Genomic DNA, 8,496 nt, shown 5'->3' with positions numbered 1-8,496 from the left:
CCGCTACGTTTCAACATTTTGTGAATGATATTTTCCGTGATTTACTTGATCAATTCGTTATTGTGTACCTGGACGATATTTTGATTTTTTCTTTATCTTTGGAACAACATCGAGAACATGTTAAAGAAGTTCTTCACCGTTTGAGAAAACATCATCTTTATGCAAAGGCCTCTAAATGTAAGTTCAAGAAATCCTCTATTGAATTTTTGGGATTTGTTGTTTTTGCTTCGGGATTTCGGATGGATGGAAGCAAGGTGGATGCAATCCTTAAATGGCCTCCTCCTAAGGATCGGAAGGGAGTTCAAAGATTTGTGGGCTTTGCCAATTTCTATAGAAAATTTATAAAGAAAATTTCTTCAATAATCAAACCAATAACGGACTTAACTAGTCTCAAGAGAAAATTCTGTTGGTCTCCTAGTACTCAGGAAGCATTTGAAAAGCTGAAAGTACTTTTCACCTCTGCTCCAATTCTTATTCATCCGGATCCCTCTAGGCCTTTTTTACTCTAAGTGGATGCTTCCGAAGATGCTGTGGGAGCATTTCTTTCCCAGAGAATAGGTGCTAAGGACATTGTCCATCCAGTTGCCTTTTTTTCAAAAAAGCTTAGTGCTACTGAAAGGAATTATGGTGTGGGTGATCGAGAGCTACTAGCTATCAAGTATGCTTTAGAAGAATGGCGGCACTTATTGGAAGGAACACTGCATCCTATCTTAATTTTTACAGATCATAAGAATCTGGAGTACCTAAGATCAGCTAAACAGCTAAATCCCCGTCAAGCCAGATGGACTCTGTTCTTTTCCCGGTTCCAGTTCCATATCACCTATAAGCCCAGTTCAAAGAATGTGAAAGCTGATGCCCTTTCACGTCAATTTTCTGAAACGGAGACGACAATCTTTCCTACGACCATTCTTCATTCAAAGAATTTTTTACTGCTACAGTCTTCTTTTCTCAAAGAGGTAGAAAAGATCCAGCAATCCATTGAGGACTACCCACATTCCTTACAAGTCCTTACATATAGAAGATGAAACTCTGTTTTATGAACAATGAATTGTTGTTCCTTCTTCACTTCAAGGTGAAGCTTTGAGACTTATGAATGATCATCCTTTGGCAGAAAACTTTGAATCTGGTGAGGCGTTTTTTCTGGTGGCCATCTGTGGTGAAAGATTGCATTTCGTATGTACGCTCCTGTGAAAATTGTGCCAGGTCAAAGACATCTCATTTTAAGCCGATGGGTCTCTTAAAACCATTACCACCACCACCATTTCTATGGACTTTATTGTGGAACTTCCTCCTTCTAGTAAGTTCAATACTATTTTTGTTGTGGTAGATCGTCTTACAAAATTGGCCCATTTTATACCACTTCCCCATCTTCCTTCAGCGTCTGAGACTGCAGATGTCTTCATCAAGGAGATAGTTCGTCTTCATGGTCTGCCCCGAGAGATTATTTCCGATACAGGCACTCAATTTACCTCCAAATTCTGGTCTACACTTTGTAAATCTCTGGGAATCTCTCTACTCAAATCCTCTGCTTATCATCCTCAGACCAATGGGCAGACGGAGAGGACAAATCAGACATTGGAACAGTACATCCGGTCTTTTTCGACCTATTTACAGGATAACTGGGCCTCGATTTTTCCCCTGGCTGAATTTTCGTATAATAATTCCATTCATTCTTCCACAAGACATACACCCTTTTTCTCCAATTTTGGATTTCATCCTACGATGTTTCCCGGTATCTTTCCTGAGGTCTCGCTTCCTTCGGTTCAAGACAGATTATCATTTCTGATTCACAAGGCTCAACTCCAGTTTAAAGATTTTGCTGACCGAAAACGAGATGCAGATCACGGTTTTCAAGTAGGAGAGAAGGTTTGGTTAGCTACCACAAACCTTCACCTTCCTTATCCATTGAAGAAGCTGGCTCCTAAATTTGTGGGTCCCTTTTTAATTAAGAGGTGCATTAATTCTGTTACGTTTGAACTAGAACTCCCGGTTTCTATGAAAGTACACCAAGTATTCCATGCTTCCTTACTGAAGAGTTTCCATCCAAGTCCATTTCCCAGTCAACATCCTGTTCCTGCTCCTCCTATCATTTGCCAAGATGGGATTGAATTTGAAGTAGGACAAGTTTTGGATTCTCGGCTCCGTTGGGGGAAATTACAATACCTGATCAAGTAGAAGGGGTTTCCAGATGAGGAGAAGTCCTGGGAACCTATTGGAAATGTCCACGCTCCATGACTTATCAAAACCTTTCACAAGAGTCATCCTGAGAAGCCTTACAAGGGTGTCCGGAGGCCACCCCAAAGGGGGGGGCAATGTGAGGATTCAGCGCTCATGAGCGCGCATGACAGAAGCTTATGTTTGTGTAGGTTCTCATTCATCCAGGTCGTTGTGTATCTATAATAAAAAGTCATATCAACTGGACTTGCTGTGTTTTTTTTAAATACAGCAAGCCCAGTTGATTTGACTTTTTACTATAGATGCAGTATGAAGTTTAGTTACCATCAAAGACAATGTACTAGTTTATTATTAGAGAGGAAGCTGAGTTACTTCAAACAATAGGAAAATTGTTGTCATACTTATCATACTTTTCTTGTCCTGGCCACTATTAATGTCAACATAAAACACTGGGTAATTACCCAGGCAAAACCAGAGAACTCCTCTTCCATCAAAACTTTAAATGTACCCCCCCTCCTGGAACCCCTCCAATGACGTCTTGGCCAATTAGGTGCAATCAAAATTGCTTCCACTTTCTCCTTGTATATCTTCAGAAGTGCTGCGAATATCAGAGGCAGAGGAGGGAAAAGATACACTAGTGGGAAATCCCACCTCTGTAGTAGAGCATCCAATGCTGCCGGCTGTGGATGATAGATCCTCAAGTAGAAAAGAGACAGTTGAGCATTCTTTGGTGTGGCCATAAGATCCACACTTGGCCTCCCCCACCTCTCTACTATCTGATAAAAGATTAGGGGGTTGAGCTGTCACTCATGTTTGCTCACCCAGTTTCTGCTCAGAAAATCTGCTTGGCGATTTAACACCCCTGGAAGGTGAACTGCTGATAGGGCTTTGAGATTCACTTCTGCCCAATTCAAAATTGGAGCCACCTCCAGCAACAACTGAGAGCTTCTTGTGCCTCCGTGTTTCCTGATGTATGCAACTGCTGTCGAGTTGTCTATGTTGATTTTTACTGCTTTCCCTTTCAAGACTGGAGCAAAATGCATCAGAACTCTGTAAACGGCTTTCATCTCCAGAATATTCAATGGAATTTCGGTAGTCTGAAACTCCCATGTTCCCTGAACAAACTGAAAATTCTGAAGGGCTCCCCATCCTTCTAAAGAAACATCAGTGTAGATGATCTCCCAATCCCACTGGTGAAGTGGAAACCCCTTCAACAGATAGGCAGAGACAACCCACCACTGAAGATCTTTCTTTAAAGAAAACAGAAGATGAATCATCTGATACCAATCCTTCTGAAATCTGTTCCACTGTCTCAAGAATACCTGCTGCCATTGAGCCCATCTTGTCACTGGAATAAATGGAAGCCATCAGACCCAATATTGACATAAATTCCTTGGCTGAAATCATTGTTTCTCCCATCATGGCTGAGACCCTCTGTTTTGTCTTCTGAGCTTTGTCTCATGGTAAGGAAACTAAACCCTCTTGAGTACTGAAGAGAGCACCTAGATACCTCATATTCTGTGTTGGAAGAAGCATACTCTTTTCTAAAAACTGGCCTCCATCCTACCATGGCTTTCTTTACTAGGAAAAGGATGAAATAAAAACCCTTTCCTCTTTCCTTTCCTGGGACAGGAAAAATCACTCTTTCGTTTTGTAGATACTTCCACAAAATTTTCCTTTTTTCTGACACCCTTGGAATTGGAGACTTCACAAAATGTACGTGAGTTGGAACTGAAAGAAACTCTATTCGGTATCCCGATCGGATTATTGACAGAACCCAGTCATCTTGACTGAATGCTCCCATTGATCTAGGAATGCTCCAAGTCTGGCTCCCACCTTGGAGTTTCCCAAATAGGGATGTCGCGGACTGTTCGCCGGCGAACTTGTTCGCGCGAACATCGGCTGTTCGCGTCCGCCGCAAGTTCGCGAACGTCGCGCGACGTTCGCCATTTTGGGTTCGCCTTACCTGGCGCTTTTTTTTGACCTCTCACCCCAGACCAGCAGATACATGGCAGCCAATCAGGAAGCTCTCCCTCCTGGACCACCCCCACACCCCCTGGACCACTCCCCTTCCATATATAAACTGAAGCCCTGCAGCGTTTTTTCATTCTGCCTGTGTGTGCTTGGAAGAGCTAGTGTAGGGAGAGAGCTGCTAGTGATTTCACTGATTTGAGGGACAGTTGATAGTAAGTTTGCTGGCTAGTAATCTACTTGATACTGCTCTGTATTGGAGGGACAGAAGTCTGCAGGGATTTGAGGGACATTTTAGGGTAGCTTTGCTGGCTAGTAATCTACCTTCTACTGCAGTGCTCTGTATGTAGCTGCCTGCTGTGGGCACTGATCTCTTCTGATCTCATCTGCTGACTGCTGTAATAACCCAATAGTCCTTGTAAGGACTGCTTTTATTTTCTTTTTTGTTGTTTTACTTTGCTACTTTAACAGCCAAGTGCTATTAGTCTAGCAGTGTTGGGGAGTGGGACTGGTGTGCTACTGTGCTGCTCCTAGTAGTTCAGCAGCACCAACCCGAGAATATTTTTTTTTTTTAATATACATATAATTTTTTTTTTTTATTTTACTTATCTTACTGTTCTTTAAGGTGTCCAGTGCTGTTTGCTGTTCTTCATAGTAGTGCACCAATAGTAGTGCACTTGCAGGCATTATTTGCCCAGTGGCCATCTAGCTGTGTGAGCTTGTTCACATTCTGTCTAAATATCAATAATAATACCGTCTCCAGAAACACCACCTGAGTGACGTTTTTCAAGCAGCAATAATATATTCCGTATCCACCACTGCTGTAGTGTATACGTTGACCTTGTAGGCATTATTTGCCCAGTGTGTTCTTCATTTTCAAACCACTGCCATCTAGCTCTGTGAGCTTGTTCACATTCTGTCTAAATATCAATAATAATACCGTCTCCAGAAACACCACCCGAGTGACGTTTTTCAGGCAGCAATAATATATTCCGTATCCACTGCTGTAGTAGTGTATACGTTGACCTTGTAGGCCTTGTTTGCCCAGTGTGTTCTTCTTCTTCTTCATTTTCAAACAACTCCCATCTAGCTGTGTGAGCTTGTTCACATTTTGTCTAAATATCAATAATAATACCGTCTCTAGAAACACCACCCGAGTGACGTTTTTCAAGCAGCAATAATATATTCCGTATCCACCACTGCTGTAGTGTATACGTTGACCTTGTAGGCATTATTTGCCCAGTGTGTTCTTCATTTTCAAACCACTGCCACTTAGCTGTGTGAGCTTGTTCACATTCTGTCTAAATATCAATAATAATACCGTCTCCAGAAACACCACCTGAGTGACGTTTTTCAAGCAGCAATAATATATTCCGTATCCACCACTGCTGTAGTGTATACGTTGAACTTGTAGGCATTATTTGCCCAGTGTGTTCTTCATTTTCAAACCACTGCCACTTAGCTGTGTGAGCTTTTTCACATTCTGTCTAAATATCAATAATAATACCGTCTCCAGAAACACCACCTGAGTGACGTTTTTCAAGCAGCAATAATATATTCCGTATCCACCACTGCTGTAGTGTATACGTTGACCTTGTAGGCATTATTTGCCCAGTGTGTTCTTCATTTTCAAACCACTCCCATCTAGCTCTGTGAGCTTGTTCACATTCTGTCTAAATATCAATAATAATACCGTCTCCAGAAACACCACCTGAGTTGTTGTTGTTTTTGTTTTAAAAATAATGCCAGGCAAAGGCAGGCCGCCACGCAGAGGCACTAGGGGCCGTGCTGCTATGCTATCCTGTGGCCCTAGGAAATTGCCCAGTTTTAAAAAGGCAATGACCCTGAACTCCCAAAATGCTGAAGAGGTAGTTGACTGGCTTACACAGCACACCCCATCCTCTACCGTTTCTAACTTTACCACAACATCCTCATCCTCCACTGCTATGGGCACCCCACGTAACACTTCCTCCACCACCGGCGCCCCTTCTTCACTGGAGTCAGAGGAGTTATTTTCACATGAGTTTCTTGAACTGAGTGATGCGCAACCATTATTGGCAGAAGAAGATGAAGGAGATGAGGACGTTACACCAGATTTAATTCTGGCAGAGAACACAACAGAGATGGACATAATGAGTGATGACGAGGAGGTCCCCGCTGCTGCTTCCTTCTGTGAGCTGTTAGAAGAAATTGATGCATCTGAGGAGAATGATGATGAGGAGATTGATGTTTTGTGGGTGCCCAGTAGAAGAGAGCAAGAGGAGGATAGTTCAGATGGAGAGACGGAGAGTCAGAGAGGCAGGAGGAGAATAAGACTTAGAAGAAGCAGGGAGGACAGCTCGCAGGGAACAGTAGGGCAACAACATGTATCGGCACCTGTGGTCAGCCGGCCAACGCACCCGCCATTGCCGCCAACGCCGCCGACTTCTACTTTTACCCCCAGATTGCCAGCCTCAAAAAGGTCAGCAGTGTGGGATTTTTTTAATGTGTGTGCCTCTGACAAAAGCGTTGTAATTTGCAATGAGTGCAGTCAGAAACTGAGTCTTAGGAAGCCCAACAGCCACATAGGTACAACTTCTATGCGAAGGCACATGAACGGCAAGCACAAAGCACTTTGGGAGCAACACCTCAAAGGCAACAGGCAAACTAAAAGCCACCCTCCTTCTGGTCCAGCATCTTACTGCTCTACCTCTGCTGTCCTTCACCCGTCTGAACCACCCTCCACTCCGCCTTCCACCTTGACCACCAGTTCCCATTCCCAGTCATCTGCCCCCAGCCAAGTTTCTGTGAGGGCCATGTTTGAGCGTAAGAAGCCAATGTCTGCGAGTCACCCCCTTGCCCGGCGTCTGACAGCTGGCTTGTCTGCACTCTTAGCCCGCCAGCTTTTACCATACCAGCTGGTGGACTCTGAGGCCTTCCGCAAATTTGTAGCAATTGGGACACCGCAGTGGAAGGTACCCAGCCGCAATTTTTTTTCAAAAAAGGGAATACCACACCTGTACCACCATGTGCAGAGCCAAGTCACCGCATCTCTGTCACTTAGTGTTGGGCCAAAGGTCCATATGACTACTGACGCATGGTCCTCCAAGCATGGTCAGGACAGGTATGTCACCTACACTGCCCACTGGGTGAACTTGGTCATGGCTGGGAAGCAGGAAATGTGTGGCTCAACAACGACAGTGGAGTTGGTGTCACCGCCACGGATTGCACGCGGTTCTGCCACCACCTCTACTCCTCCTTCGCTCTCTACCTCGTCTTCTTCCTCTTCTTCGTCCTCTGCTGCTGGGTCCTCCTCCTCCTCCACACCTGTGCACCCCCAGCTCCCCCTAGGCTATTCGACGTGCCAGGTACGCCGTTGTCATGCTGTCTTGGGGATGACGTGCCTGGAAAGCAAAAACCATACCGGATCTGTACTCCTGTCATCTCTGCAGTCACAGGCCGATCGGTGGCTGACCCCACACCAACTGAAGATCGGAAAAGTGGTGTGTGACAATGGAAGCAATCTGTTGGCAGCACTTTAACACATGTGCCCTGCATGGCACATGTTCTGAATTTAATAGTACAACGTTTTGTCTCAAATTACCCAGGATTCCAGGACGTTCTCAGGCAGTCCAGGAAGGTGTCGGCCCATTTCAGACGTTCCTATACAGCCATGGCACGTCTTGCTGACATTCAGCAGCGGTACAACATGCCAGTCAGGCGTTTGATTTGCGACAGCCAGACTCGCTGGAATTCAACGCTCCTCATGTTGGAACGTCTGCTGCAACAACAAAGAGCCGTCAACGAATACCTGTTTGAACTGGGTGGTAGGACTGGATCTGCAGAGCTGGGGATTTTTTTCCCCCATTACTGGGTGCTTATGCGCGATGCCTGCAGGCTCATGTGCCCTTTTGAAGAGGTTACAAATATGGTCAGTCGCACCGAAGGCACCATCAGCGACCTAATACCCTTTGCTTTCTTCCTGGAGCGTGCCGTGCGACGAGTGACAGATGAGGCTGTAGACCAGCGTGACGAGGAGCAGGAAGCGCACGATTTCTGGTCGGAATCACCAGAACGAACCCAGGCACCTGCTGCAACGCAGGGAGAGGTGTCAGAAGTGGAGTCAGAGGAGGAAGGTGGCTTTGTGGAGGAGGAGGACCAACAGGAGCAGGCTTCCCAGGGGGCTGGTGGTGACCTTTTGGGGACCCCTGGTCTTGTACGTGGCTGGGGGGAGGAGACCGTGGATGATGCAGTCCTTGATAACGAGGAAGCGGAGATGGATACCTCTGCATCCAACCTTGTGAGAATGGGGTCTTTCATGCTGTCATGCCTGTTGAAGGACCCCCGTATCAAGAGGCTTAAGGAGAAGGA

This window comes from Xenopus laevis, chromosome 6S, assembly GCF_017654675.1.
Source record: "Xenopus laevis strain J_2021 chromosome 6S, Xenopus_laevis_v10.1, whole genome shotgun sequence".
Taxonomy (NCBI): Eukaryota; Metazoa; Chordata; class Amphibia; order Anura; family Pipidae; genus Xenopus; species Xenopus laevis.
This window is presented reverse-complemented; position numbering follows the sequence as displayed.